This window comes from Mustela lutreola, chromosome 10, assembly GCF_030435805.1.
Source record: "Mustela lutreola isolate mMusLut2 chromosome 10, mMusLut2.pri, whole genome shotgun sequence".
NCBI lineage: Eukaryota > Metazoa > Chordata > Mammalia > Carnivora > Mustelidae > Mustela > Mustela lutreola.
In genome coordinates this window covers 30,227,437-30,242,812 of record NC_081299.1, presented here as the reverse complement: position 1 = coordinate 30,242,812, position 15,376 = coordinate 30,227,437, and positions in this window count along the sequence as shown.

Sequence of the window (15,376 nt, the reverse complement as noted above, 5' to 3'; positions counted from 1 at the left end):
AACGTCAATGCATATCACTAAGCGAAAGAAGCTAGTGTGAAAGGCTACATACTGTATGATTCTCAATTATAGGGCATTCTGGAAAAGGCAAAACTGTGAAGACAGAAGATCAGTGTCTGCAGGGGTCGTGGGAGAGGAGGAGATAGGGCTAGAGCACAGATGATTTTTATGGCAGTAAAACTATTCCATAGGATAATGGTGGATACGTGCCATTGTACATTCGTCAAAACAGGTAAGATCTATAACACCAAGGGTGAACCCTAATGTAAATTATGGGCTTTGGATGACAATGATGTATCCCTATAGGTTCATCAGTTGTAACAGACAGACTACTCTGGTGTGGGACGTGCAGATGTGGGGGATGTTGACGTTGGAGGAGCTATGGGGGTGGGAAGCAAGGAGCATATGGAAATTCTGTATTTTCTGCTCAATTTTGCTGTGAACCCAAAACTGCTCTAGAAGATAAAGTCTATTGTAAGAAGTAAAAGAAGACCTAAAGAAATGGAAATACATCATTTGCTCATGGATGGGAATATTCAATAGAGAAATGATGCAAGGCAACTTGTAAACAAATCAATGATTTCAAAACTATTCCAAAAAACAAGAAAAACAAAACTTGAAGGGCTATTTCATGGAATGGACAAGCTCATTCCAAGTCCATTCAGAAGTGTAAAGGTCCAAAGGGCCTGGAAAATACCACGAAAGGAAAAAAAATGGAGGAAGGAAGGGGAGAAACGGTGGAAGGAAAGAGGAAGAAAAAAGGAAAAAGCAACGAAAAAAGAAGATAACTAGAGTTAAAGGGAATACTGCTGCAGAGCCATTGGACTGGTAAAATCAAAGTCTGATAATAACAGGCTTTGGGTAGGGACTCGTGGAAACTCACAGGCTGCCAATGGGAGTGTCAGCGATACCGCCACTTAGGGAGCAATGTGACAGTATTTTGAAAATTCGTATTCCCTACAATTCCGCAGTTATAGACCCCTAGAGAAATTCTCCCAAATGTGCCCCAGGAGACATTGTCAAGTCTGTTCAAGGCAGCACAGCTAGCGGAAAAAAATGCATGGACTGTAATGTCCACTGGTAGGAAAAAAAAAAAAAAAAAAAAGGATGGCATGTGCTCCAATAAAAAACATCTGAGCAATAAAATAAATGAACCAGACAGACCCACAAGTATCAATATAATGTTGAGCAAGTCAGCAAGGTGCAGGAATAATCCACAGTATGGAAATCTTAGGAAAAACATTTAAAAATTATGTTCTGCTTATTTATTATTGAGATAAAATTCACATAACAAAATTCATCATCTTAACCATTTTGATATGTACATTTCAGTGTGGTTTTTCTTGAGTTTTTATTTATTTATTTATTTAAAAGATTTTATTTATTTATTTGACAGAGATCACACGTAGGCAGAGAGGCAGGCAGAGAGAGGGGGGAAGCAGGATCCCTGCTGAGCAGAGAGCCCAATTCAGGGCTCGATCCCAGGACCCTGAGATCATGACCTGAGCCGAAGGCAGAGACCTTAACCCACTGAGCCACCCAGGCGCCCCTAGTTTTATTTATTTTTAAGTAATTTCTACACCTATTGTGAGGCTTGAACTCATGCATTCTCTTCTGACTGAGCCAGCCAGGCACCCCCATCTCAGTGTTTGTTTTCTATCTACAGAGTTGTGCAACCATTACCACCATCTAATTCCAGAACATTCTTATCACCCAAAAAAGGAGTCTCTTGACTACTGGGCAGTCACGTGCTACTTCTCCTTCCTCCCCACCTAGCAACCACTAATCTCTTTTCTGTCTCTGCGGGTTTGCCTACTCTGTAGATACAGACTCCTATATCTGTGGCCTTTTGTGTCTGGTTTCTTCCTTTATAATTTTTTTTAAGATTTTATTTATTGGGGCGCCTGGGTGGCTCAGTGGGTTAAAACCTCTGCCTTTGGCTCAGGTCATGATCCCAGGGTCCTGGGATCGAACCCCACATCCGGCTCTGTGCTCAGCAGGGAGCCTGCCTCTCTGCCTACTTGTGATTTCTGTCTGTCAAATAAATAAATGAAATCTTAAAAAAAAAAAGATTTTATTTATTGGGGCACCTGAGTGGCTCAGTTGTTAAGCACGTGCCTTTGGCTCAGGTCATGATTCCAGGGACGTGGGATAGAGCCCTGCATTGGGCTCCCTGCTCAGCAGGAGGTCAGCTTCTCCCTCTCCCTGCTTGTGTTCCCTCTCTAGCTGTGTCTCTCTCTGTCAAAAAAAAAAAAAAAAAAATTAAAAAAAAATATCTGACTTATTTATTTGAGGTAGGGGTGGAGAGCATAGAGGGAGAAGCCAGCTTGCCACTGAGCAGGGAGCTCGATGTGGGACTCGATCCCAGGACCCTGAGATCCAGACCTGAGCTGAAGGCAAATGCTTAATCGCCTGAGCCACCCAGGTGTCCTTTCCCTTATAATGTTTTTAAGGCTGATCCAAGTTAGCACATGGTGGCCCAACAAATTTCTTTTTAATGTTTAATAATATTCCCTTATGTGGATATACCACATTTTGTGGATCTCTTCATCAACTGATGGGCATTTGGGTTGTTTCCACATTTTGGCTATTACAAACAGTGCTCCTAGGAACACACACTGTTTTGTTCATAAAAATAGATTAGAAGGATACACATTGGATTACTAATAACAACAATTCCTGGGAATCAAGGGAGGGGGGAGGAATGAACCCCAGGAGAGGTACAAAGGGGCCTTCAGCTTTATCTGTGGTGTTCTCTTTATTTTATGTAAAAAAAATACATCTGGAGCAAATATGTTAACAGTTGATTATTCTGGGTGATAAATACATGGGTGTTTGTTACATTATTCTCTCTAGACTTTTAAAAATATTGAAGGGGCGCCTGGGTGACTCAGTCAGTTATGCAGCTGCCTTCGGCTCAGGTCATGATCTCAGGGACTTGGGATAAAGTCCCGCATCGGGCTCCCTGCTCAGTGGGCAGTCTGCTTCTCCCTCTCCCTCTGCTGCTCCCCTTGCTTATGCACTCTCGCTTCCCCCCCCCTCCAAATTAATAAATAGAAGCTTTTAAAAAATTAATTAAATTAAATATATATATATATATAAGAATTTAAAAATTAAAATTACACATACACGTAAACACACACGCACGCACACACAGAGGACCTGTACCTTCCTGTAGCGAAGGTCTGGCATCAGAGGTCTGAGGTGTCTGAGAAGAGCAAACAAAGAGGGAAGGGGAGAGACCAAGAGCAAGAGGCCAGGCCCAAGGCCAGGGAGGAATGGCTGGAGGCCCTTGGAAACTTGAGGCAGAAGCCCTTGACCCTGCCTGCATGTCACTCCTGGGGCCCCTCAGGAAGAATTCTGGTCTCCCTGATCTCTAGTGGCAGAGCCAGAACCAGGTCAAGAAAGAGAGAGAGGAGAGCGCCTGGGTGTCTCAGTGGGTTAAAGCCTCTGCCTTCGGCTCGGGTCACGATCCCAGAATCCTGGGATCCGCCCCAGCGGCGTCGGGCTCTCTGCTCAGCGGGGAGCCTGCTTCCTCCTCTCTCTCTGCCTGCCTCTCAGCCTACTTGTGATCTCTGTCTGTCAAATAAATAAATAAAATCTTAAAAAAAAAAAAAGAGAGAGAGAGAGAGAGAGAGAGAGAGAGAGGCTACAACCCCTATCCATCCTTCTTTCTCAGCCCTGCTTCTGGAAGAAGTCAACCCCCTCCCCTGTCATGTCACCCCCATCATCCTCACTTCCTCATTTCCTGAACCCTCTGCTCAGAACCAGCTACATAAATTGTGAGGCCTGGTGCAAAATGAAAACATGGGGCCCCTTGTTTAAAGGCCAGTACTGGCGCCATTCCTAATTCCGTGGAGACAGCTGAACATTCGGAGGTGTGAACGATCAGGAGCCTCTAGGTGATTGAACGAATGAACCTGGGCTCATTCATTTGCTCATTCATTCATTCATTCATTCAAATGAGGGCTTCTTATGTGGCTGGGCATTGCGAGGTGAGCAAGGCACAGCCCAGCTTCCAGAAGCCTGCATGCTGGTGGGGGCTGTGGATTTAATCCCAGACGCAAAATAGATCATCACAAATGGCTGGAAGTCCGGAAGTGCTGGGAAGGGAAAATGGCGGCGCCTGTGAGATAGACCCCGGAGGACAAGAAAGCCCCCGCCAGAGAGTGATGCTGTAGTGGGGATCCTAGGCACGAGTGATGGGGTGGGAGAGGGGGAGTCGAGCCAGGGAAGAACATCCAGAACATTCCTGGTGGGCTAGTGGGTGATATCTTCAAGGACTTGCAGGTCATACAATGACAGCCAGCGGGGCCCTGAAGAGACCGAAGAGGGGCCTCTGTTGCTGGAGTACTTCGTTTATGGAATTCCATTCCTACTATTTCCGTTAAAATTGTCTTTAAATTGGCTCCCTTTGTATCCTTACCCTGAGCAATAATATTCATGAAATCAAAGGGCTGATGTGCCGCTTACATTTTTTTCTCATAACACAGCTGAAATTTAAAACAATGTTTAAATCCCTCCATGTCCCACCCAAAATCCTCTCTCTTAACCACCCCAGTTTGGAAAATCCTATCACCAAGTCCTGTCTCAAGAACCATGGGAAGCCTGTAACAAGATTTCAGCTGTGTGAGGCCAGGGGCACAGTCTCATTTACATTTTTGAAAAACGATTCTAGCTGCTGTGCGCAGAGTGGATGTCAGGGTGCGCGAGGGACGGAGGGACACCAACACTGGCGGACACCGCTTCTGGACATGCTTCTGGAAGAAGTCAACCCCCTCCCCCCTCATGTCACCGCTGCATGCATGGCAGTGGCAGGGGGTGGCGAGCCATGGGGGTCTGTGCAGAGGGGTGGCTTGGACTTCCCTTGGGTGCCCACCCAAGCTCCACCCTCCACCCTGAACCCAAAGCTCCTTTCTTTTTTGTCCCTGTGCTGACTCAAGGCCTTCCCAGATAAGTGGGTTCTTCTGGGATCCTCCCACCCCTGTATCAGCACGCGCACTGCCGGGAATCGGGACAGTGTGTCCAGGGCACCCGTGAGAGCCTGGCTTCACAGCCCAGTTCAGGCTGACCACAGTTAGGACCTCTGTGTCACATCCAGTCAGGCCCCGTGTCTCCGGCAGCAAGGGCTCTCACGACTCACTGCTCCGTTCTCAGTGGGCTACGTGGTTTCTAGCACCTGCATATGTATGGCTTGTAAACCTATAGGACCCAAAGTCTGCACCCTTAACCACTGGACCCAACCTTCAGCGCCTGCCTTGCTCCCACGCCGTGTGCCTTCTGGAAAACTCGACTCCCTCTGCCGTTGCTTCCTTGAAGACCTATCTGCCCATTCTCCCTGCCCTGACCAAAAGTGGCCTTCTCCATTGCTGCTTCCAAACCATGATTCCTCCATTTTGCAAAACAACAAAACCTATCCGCTCTTAAGTCTCCTGCAAAACTGCCCTCTGCTCCTCCAGTTCTATCAGCTTTTGGATGAGGGAGCTGGGGAGGAGGTCTGCCCCAGGGGCTGCCCTGGGCTAACCTACCAAGGTGTGCCCCCCAGGGGTGGTGGGAAGGAGGCACTTTCAGCACGTCCACACGGGGGAGGGGAGGCAAGATCTGAAGATTGTGAAAAGCCTGGAGCTACACTGGAAGGCTGAGGGTGGGCTATGAATACGGGAAAAGCAGAGGTGAGACAGTTTGGGAAGCCTTTGTTAAGACATTTGAAGTTGGTTCTGAAGGCAACAACGAGCTGTCCAAGGGATGAAGCAGGCGAGTGGCAGGTCGGGATTGGTACTTTAGCAAGACAGGTCTGACTGCTACACAGAGAGTGGAAGGGAGTAGAGAGGAGACCCAGGCTGAGGTCAGTTGGCATGGAAGACAGAGCTGGGTTGGTCCGGGATCAGGATCTAGAGCTTGCCAATTGGCTGGATATGGTTGGGGGATGGGTTGAGAGGAGAAATGCACCATGCCTGGATTCTTCTGGTTTGGACAACTGGGTGAGTAGGAAGGGTGTAGAGCACCTTGTTGGGTGCTAGGAACTGAAGACATGAGCATGAGTAAGACCTATGAGGTCCGTGTCCCCACAGATAACGTGCTCCAGATATGTGACTACATTCTAGACTTTCATGCATTCTGGGAAGGTAATAAGCAGAGTGCCCTGAGAAGGAATCATAGAGGCACCCACTAGGGAAGGCGGCCTCTCTGAGGAGGACATAATTGAGCTGAGAGCTGGAGAATGAGAAAGGTGTTAGCCAGGGAAAGTGAGTCCTAGGAGAGGTCCCAGCTAATGCAAAGGTCCTACAGGGCATAAGGTCAGTGCGGCTGGAGTGTATGTAGGAAGCCGGGGAGGAGTGCTTCCACATGAGTGAGCCTGGAGACACTTCCTGGGGACACTTTCCTCCCCTCCTGAGGAGGGACAGTGGAGGGAATGACATTCCTCAAGATCATCATCACAATGGAGGGAATGATATTCCTCAAGATCAAGCTACTCAAGGACCTAGGCTATGTCCTTCACCAGAGCTCCAGAGGCCACCCCTTCCTCATTCTCTGGGCCCCTGTCTCATGATTCTTCACTCCCTCTGGGATCTTCCGTCTCTTCTATGGGTTCATCTCCTTCAGCAGTGAACACCTCTAGTCACCCTCATCTATAAAAGTCTGTCTGGTGGATTTACAGTTTGAAATCCCATCCAGGTAGCACCACTGTGACTGCTCCCACCTGTCTAGATACTTCTCAGTCTCCTTCACTGTCCCTTCCTTGTGGGCCTTCCTTGGGGCTTCTCTCTTCTCCTCTCCACCAACTATTGCATTGGTCGAGGTAACAAATATTGGCCTGCAAGTTCTCTTCTGAGGGCCCCCAAGGCTTGTATGCCCAGGTCTTCCCTGGTCATCCTCCCTCGGTCCTGAGTCCCCATCTTTCACAGAGCCATTGCCATCTCTCCAGTACCCTGCACTAGAAACCTGGGAGTGTCTTCTTCTCCCTCACCCTCTGTTGCATTTGTAAGAGAGGCAAAATAATTTTCTCCCTCCTCTTCTGAGTTCATGGCCAAGACCCCTGCAATAAAAGGCAGATTAACAAGGGGAGGGTACAAGTTTGTTAACATGTATACCTCAGGCATACGCAAGAGATACTCAGGGGGAAAAAAAAACAAGTAACTCTCTAAGGTGGCTTAAAATTCAGGCTTAAATACCTATTTTGATAGGGGAAGGGAAGAGACAATATAGATCTCTTAGGGAAGAGTAAATGATTTTTTAAGAAAGATGAAGTGTCCCTTAGAAGAATAGACAAGAGGGGCATCTGGGTGGCTCAGTTGGTTGAGCATCTGCCTTCGGCTCAGGTCATGATCTGGGCTTCTGGGATCAAGTCCCTCATCCAGCTCCTTGCTCAGTGGGGAACCTGCTTCTCCCTATGCCTGCCACTCCCCTGTTTGTGTGTGCGCTCTCTCTCTCTCTCTGTCTCTGACAAGTAAATAAAATCTTTTTTTTAAAAAAAAAAAGAAGAAGAAGAAGGAGAATAGATGAGAGACACAATAGTTTGTGACAAAGTTTGTCTGGGTGTGGTGTTGATTTCTAGCCTCCTCCTCTATGATAAGTCAATCCTCCTCGGTCGACAAAACTCCCAGGAGAGGACTGATTACCACTGAGTCCTTTTGGAGGATCAATCTTTAGGAAGATAAGGGGAGTTCAGAGAAAGCCTCTTCCTGCCTTTGCTGTTTTCAAGAGTTCCAAATAGCAATTTTATGCTATTCCTGAATAAGCCCCTCCCTTTTTTGCTGGTAAAATAACTGACAGATTTATTTTTAAGGTTAACAATCTTTATTCTCTTTCCTAGAGTTTGGCTTGTTTCAATGAACAAGAATCGCTTTTTAGTTTGAAAGAGTAAGTAAGTTATATTGGGACAAAGAGAAGGGCCCAGATGTCCACTTTTGGAGAGAACTTTTCTGGCCTTTGCAGCTAATTACCATCCCTTCCCTTGGACCTACACTACGTCCTGTCCAAGGCATTCATCATGCTTCAGTGAAATGTATTTGTTTGCATGCCTGTCTCCCATGCAAGTCATCTTGGCTCCCTGTATCCAGCATATAATAGATATCAGCTAATTACTGGATGGATAGATGGATGGATGGACAGATGGATGGATAGTTGGATGGATGGATGGATGGATGGATGGATAACCAGCATGTGACAGGTGTCAGGTAATTATTACATGCACAGACAGAAGGTTAGATGGATTGATAGATGAATAGGCAATTTACTTCTCTCTGTTATGGGCTGCCCAACATGTTATCTGTGCCTCATTCAGAAATCATTGTTCATTCTTTTTTGGAATTGTTTTCTTATGCTTTTGTCATTTTTCCCCATAAACTACAAGCTACTCAGGGCAGGGTCTGTGTCTTCTCCATGGTAGCTACTCTTGCCTTACATGCATGGTTTTATTGAGTCCTCACAACAATTTTGTGAATCAGAAACTCTTTTATATATACACTAGCTTCATTGAGATGTAATTTACAAACCATACAATTTACCCATCTAAAGCACGTAACTCGGGCGCCTGGGTGGCTCAGTGGGTTAAGCCGCTGCCTTCGGCTCGGGTCATGATCCCGGGGTCCTGGGATCGAGTCCCACATCGGGCTCTCTGTTCAGCGGGGAGCCTGCTTCCCTCTCTCTCTCTCTCTCTGCCTGCCTCTCTGTCTACTTGTGATCTCTCTCTGTAAAATAAATAAATAAAATCTTAAAAAAAATAATAAAAATAATAAAGCACGTAACTCAGTTTTTTATAATATATTCACAGAGTTGTACAGCCATCATCACAATCAATTTTAGAACATTTTGATCTTCCCAAAATGAAACCCTCTACCCATTATCAGTCGCTCCCCATTTTCCCTCAGCTTCTCCCCACCACCAGTCCTAGGAACCACCAGTCTACTTTCCATTTCTATGGAATTACATCTTCTGCACATTTCGTGTAAATGGAATCCTACAATGTGCTATCTTTTGTGACTGGCTTCTTTCACTTAACATGGTGTTTTCAAGGTTGATTCATTTTGCAGCATATACCAGTACCTTTTTTTAAATTGCTGAATAATAATTGCATTTTATGGATATCACAGTACCCAGACCAGGGAATGGCACTGTGGGTGGAGAACAATAGAATGGAGCTTCTCAAATTTTATTGGGAATCTTGATAAAATGCAGATCCTAGTGCAGCGGGTGAGGGGTGGGACCTGAGATGCTGCATTTCTAAGAGGCTCCCAAGTGATATTGAGCGACACAGAGGGTTTCCATCTAAAGATCAGGGAACTGGGGGCTCTTTCTCATATAAGGTATCCACGTGGCCTTAACTCCACTGGCTGTCAAGATCACATCCCCATGGTGAATGAGTTCTTTCCAGACATCAAATTTCAAGTGAGAATTCAGCACAGTGAGGATGACTACTTTTGAGGGGTGATTTGGTCCATCTCTGAGTGGAGCCTGCTGAAGCCTCCTCTTTTCTCTGGGTCTATTTCTGTGCCAGAACCAGATCACGGGTCAGGAAGCCAAGCTGGTGGCCTGCAGAGCTACCCCGGGTGACATATACATCCCCATCCCTCGTGGGTGTTCCTCTCCCTGCTTACAGCCACCAGACTTTCATGACAGACTCCTGTTCCCAGGTGTTCAGACACTGAGTTACTGAACATGCTTTTGTCAAACCTCACAAATGAATTTGTGGGTATGAACTGCTTTTTCAACTTCTAGGGCCATCTGCAAGAGGCAGGTTTGTTGAGAGTCTGTAGTATTTGCTCGATTTGTTAGCTGAGGTCCTCCAAGAAGCAGACACCAATGTGAGATTTGGCATATGAGATATTTATTGAGAAAATTCCTGTGAAGGATGAGGGGGGGGATGGGAGCAAAAGTCGTCAGGGAGAGCCTACAGACCATGACTTAGGTCTGACACTTGCTAGCTGAATGGAAAGGGAGAGCTTCAGATGGTGATTTTGTTTTGTTTTAGAGAGAGAGAGATCATGCAAGCGGGTGGGGTGGGGGGAGGGGAAGAAGGAGAGAAAGAATCTTTTTTAAAAAAATTTTTATTTATTTATGAGAGAGACAGAGAACACGAGCAGGGGGAGGGGCAGAGGGAGAGGGAGGAGCAGGCTCCCCACTGAGCAGGAAGCCAGATGTGGGGCTCAATCTCTGGACCCTTGGGATCCTGACCTGAGCCAAAGACAGCCACTTAACTGACTGAGCCACCCAGGTGCCCCAAGGGAAGGAATCTAAAGCAGGCACCACACTCTCACAACCTGAGCCAAAGTTAAGAGTCAAACACCTAACCAACTGAGCCACCCAGGAGCCGCCAGACTGTAGCACAGTTTTGAGGAAATCTCGACCAGGCAGATAGGGAGCCCGTGAGCCGAGGATAGCCATTAGAGGAGTCCACTGCCGGGCAGGAAAAGACTGGCGCTCAGATAGCCCTCCACCTCGCTCCTTGTTGGCTGTGGCCCCTGCTTGAACATGACAGTGGAGCCAACATGACAACAGCTGCCAATAAGTACACCCCCCGCCACAGGTGTTCTGAAGGAGTTAGGAGCGGCACGCTTCCATCCTACCAGCTACCAGTGGTCAGGCTGCAGACATCACACAACCTCTCGAGCCTCAGTTTCCTCATCTGTCAAGCTGTTGATAGCACCAACTTTCCATGACCATTGTGAGGATTGAATGAAATGGTATAGGTAAGTCTCAAAAAATGTAGTTGTTGTTATTAGTAGTATTATTTTTGAAAGCATAAGATTTAGAGCAAGAAAAACTCAAGTCTCAGCCCACTCTTGCCAACTTTATGACCTCGGGCAGTTACTCTCCCGGGCTTGGAATAGCACCTGGCGTAGAGGAAGGACTGTGTAATGTTAGCCGTTAATGTCATTATTTCCAAATAATAGCATCAGGTCCATTACTCCTGGGGAAGGCCACAGTCTAGAATGGCATTCAAGGATCTCTGCAAACTCGCGACTCTACTTTGCAGTTTCCTTCCCCGTTACATGCATGCATGCAGATGTCCACACACACATGCACGCACGCGCACACACACACACACACACACACACCCCTAAAGCCTAGCTTCATTGGACCACTCACAGCAACCTTGAAAATGTCATGCTGTCATAACACAGTATTGTATAAACCACTGTCGGCCAAGTGCTTATTTTATGCCTGGCACTGTGTGGAAGTTTACATATATTATATCATTTCTATTCTACCAGCGAGGAGACTGAGGCCCAGGAATGTGAACTTATCCAAGCTAATAAATGGCCTCTCCATCTCTGGACCTCTGTAGAATGTTCTCCCTGCCACTGATCCGTTTCTTCCCTCTAAAACCCTATTTTCCTTTAAAGGCTCACCTCCATTGCCACCTCCTTCAGGGAACCTTCTTTGATCGTCAGTTTCAGTGTAGATAATCACTCCCTGAGTGCTGGGGCTCCTGTCCCCTGTCCGTGGCACCTAACTCCATAGGCGTTGGGTTGGAACAATTGATCTGGAAGTCAGTTTTTTTCCCAACAGGATTGTGACCAGTACCAGGGAAAATATAATGTCTTCCCCATCTTTGTAGTTAGGATCCAACCCGGGGGCTCTGAACACAAAGATAGCAACTGTGAATCTCCTCATTTATACGCTTAACCTCCACAGAGGATGGGTCTTTTTTAATACCCTGGTCTTTGGCTGTGCCACACACGTTTAGTTCTGGTTTGAGGTTTGAAGATGATGTCTTACACATAGTGTTCAGTTAATGGTGGTTTAGTTGGGGCATTTTCTGACTAACTGTAAAGACCAGCAAGGGGTCATGTGAATTCCCAGCTCTCGATGTGGGGAGGACAGGAAAAGAAATATGTTTTTTCTCCAGTGGTCAGATACTAGGCCCCCCTCTTCATTAAAGGGTTTACTGATCCCATCACACAGATGGGGAAGCCCAGAGATGTGACAACCGCTGTTCAAAGTTCGCAGTTTGTCTTGGTGTCTGAACCAAACCTCTAAGATCTCAAAAGACCCTGTCTTTGCACAAGGTCAGGTCTTCCTTCCTGAGGGGCAGGACCATTGTTCCTTATAGGGAAGAGAGCTTTTGTAGGTAGAATCGGCCTCCTGCTGGGAGGATGGGGCTGGGTTTCCCCTGTTCTTACCTTCAAAAAGTCTCTAGATTCAAAGCACTTTTCACAAGTTTTACCCCCCCCCCCAATACACAGACACTCACAATACACTTACTTGCTCCTTAGGTCTCTCCCCAAGGAGGACAGATTGACAGAATATTTAGTTCATAGTTCTGTCTCCAGCATTACCCAGAGCAGAGCGAGTCTGGCTCTTAGGAATGCCACACAGAGTTTGTTGAATGACAAACAGATGGATCAGGAAGGCAAAGCGTTTATATTTCTGCTGTAGTACAAAATCAGCTGAGACCTACGCCTGTGTCCATCTCATTACTTTGAAGTTTTGTCTTCTTCTTCCCAACCCGGACTCATTCTTGCTCTTGACAGGTCAGACCATCTATCAAGCACAGACCTGCTAAGAGTAGTATCCACCCCAGTGGGTAAAAACAAATTGCACCCCTTCCCACTTTGTTTTTTTTTTTTAATTTTTATTTTTTATAAACATATAATATATTTTTATCTCCAGGGGTACAGGTCTGTGAATCGCCAGGTTTACACACTTCACAGCACTCACCTTAGCACATACCCTCCCCAATGTCCATAACCCCACCCCCCTCTCACAACCCCCCTCCCCCAGCAACCCTCAGTTTGTTTTGTGAGATTACGAGTCACTTATGGTTTATCTCCCTCCCAATCCCATCTTGTTTCATTTATTCTTCTCCTATCCCCTTAACCCCCATGTTGCATCTCCACTTCCTCATATCAGGGAGATCATATGATAGTTGTCTTTCTCCGATTGACTTATTTTGCTAAGCATGATACCCTCTAGTTCCATCCATGTCATCGCAAATGGCAAGATTTCATTTCTTTTGATGGCTGCAGAGTATTCCATTGTGTATATATACCACATCTTCTTGATCCATTCATCTGTTGATGGACATCTAGGTTCTTTCCATAGTTTGGCTATTGTGGACATTGCTGCTATAAACATTTGGGTGCACTTGCTCCTTTGGATCACTATGTTTGTATCTTTAGGGTAAATACCCAGTAGTGCAATTGCTGGGTCATAGGGTAGCTCTATTTTCAACATTTTGAGGAACCTGCATGCTGTTTTCCAGAGTGGTTGCACCAGCTTGCATTCCAACCAACAGCGTAGGAGGGTTCCCCTTTCTCCACATCCTTGCCAGCATCTGTCATTTCCTAACTTGTTAATTTTAGCCATTCTGACTGGTGTGAGGTGATACCTCATTGTGGTTTTGATTTGTATTTCCCTGATGCCGAGTGATATGGAGCATTTTTTCATGTGTCTGTTGGCCATCTGGATGTCTTCTTTGCAGAAATGTCTGTTCATGTCTTCTGCCCATTTCTTGATTGGATTATTTGTTCTTTGGGTGTTTGGGAGTTTGCTAAGTTCTTTATAGATTTTGGACACTAGTCCTTTATCTGATATGTCGTTTGCAAATATCTTCTCCCATTCTGTCAGTTGTCTTTTGGTTTTGTTAACTGTTTCCTTTGCTATGCAAAAGTTTTTGATCTTGGGGCGCCTGGGTGGCTCAGTGGGTAAAGCCTCTGCCTTTGGCTCAGGTCATGATCCCGGGGTCCTGGACCAAGCCCCACATCGGGCTCTCTGCTCCGCGGGGAGTCTGCTTCCCTTCCTCTCTCTCTGCCTGCCTCTCTGCCTACTTGTGATCTCTCTCTGTCAAATAAATAAGTAAAAATCTTAAAAAAAAAAAAAGTTTTTGATCTTGATGCAATCCCAGTAGTTCATTTTTGCCCTTGCTTCTGTTGCCTTTGGCGATGTTCCTAGGAAGATGTTGCTGTGACTGAGGTCGAAGAGATTGCTGCCTGTGTTCTCCTCAAGGATTTTGATGGATTCCTTTCTCACATTGAGGTCCTTCATCCATTTTTAGTCTATTTTCATGTATGGTGTAAGGAAGTAGTCCAATTTCATTTTTCTGCATGTGGCTGTCCAATTTTCCCAACACCATTTATTGAAGAGGCTGTCTTTTTTCCATTGGACATTCTTTCCTGCTTTGTCGAAGTTTAGTTGACCATAGAGTTGAGGGTCTATTTCTGGGCTCTCTATTCTGTTCCATTGATCTATGTGTCTGTTTTTGTGCCAGTACCATGCTGTCTTGATGATGACAGCTTTGTAATAGAGCTTGAAGTCCAGAATTGTGATGCCACCAACTTTGGCTTTCTTTTTCAATATTCCTTTGGCTATTTGAGGTCTTTTCTGGTTCCATATAAATTTTAGGATTATTTGTTCCATGTCTTTGAAAAAAATGGTTGGTATTTTGATAGGAATTGCATTAAATGTGTAGATTGCTTTAGGTAGCATAGACATTTTCACAATATTTATTCTTCCAATACCCACTTTGTTTTTGAATTGAAGTATTCAATGTAACACAACGTTACATGATATTCAGGCGTACAACACAGCAATTGGACAAGTCCGTACATTGTGCTGTACTCACCCAAGCATAGCTCCCATCTGTCCCCATACAACGCTAGTAAAATACCACAGACTGTATCCCCTATGCTGTATGCTTCACCTCTGTGACTCACTCATTCCATAGCTGGAAGCCCTTACCTTCCACTCCCTTCCACCCATTTTGCCCCCTACCCTCTGGCAAGCACCTGTATTTGTGGGTCTGTTTCTGCCTTTTGTTTGTTTTATTTTTTAGATTCCACATATAAGTGAAATCATGTGATATTTGTCTTTCTCTATCTCACTTACTTAGCGTAGTACCCACTTGGTCTATGCATGTTGTCCCAAAGAGCTCGTTCTTTTTTGTGGCTGAGTAATATTCCACTGTGTACATCTATGCCCCATCTTCTTTATCCATTCATCTATCAAGGGACACCTGGGTTGCTTCCATATCTTTGCCATGGTAAACAATGCTATGATAACCATAGGGGTGCATATGTCTTTTTGAATCAGTGCTTTCATTTTCTTTGGGTAAATACCCAGTAGTGGAATTACTGGATCATTTGGTTTTCTTATTTTTTAAAGATTTTTTTTTATTTATTTGTCAGAGAGAGAGAGAGAGAGCGTGAACACAGGCAGACAGAATGGCAGGCAGAGGCAGAGGGAGAAGCAGACTCCCTGCTGAGCAAGGAGCCCGATGCAGGACTCGATCCCAGGACGCCGGGATCATGACCTGAGCCGAAGGCAGCTGCCTAACCAACTGAGCCACCCAGGCGTCCTGGTTTTCTTATTTTTTAAAAGAATTTATTCATTTATTTGAGAAAGAGCGCACATGAGTGTAGGGGTCAGGGGTAGA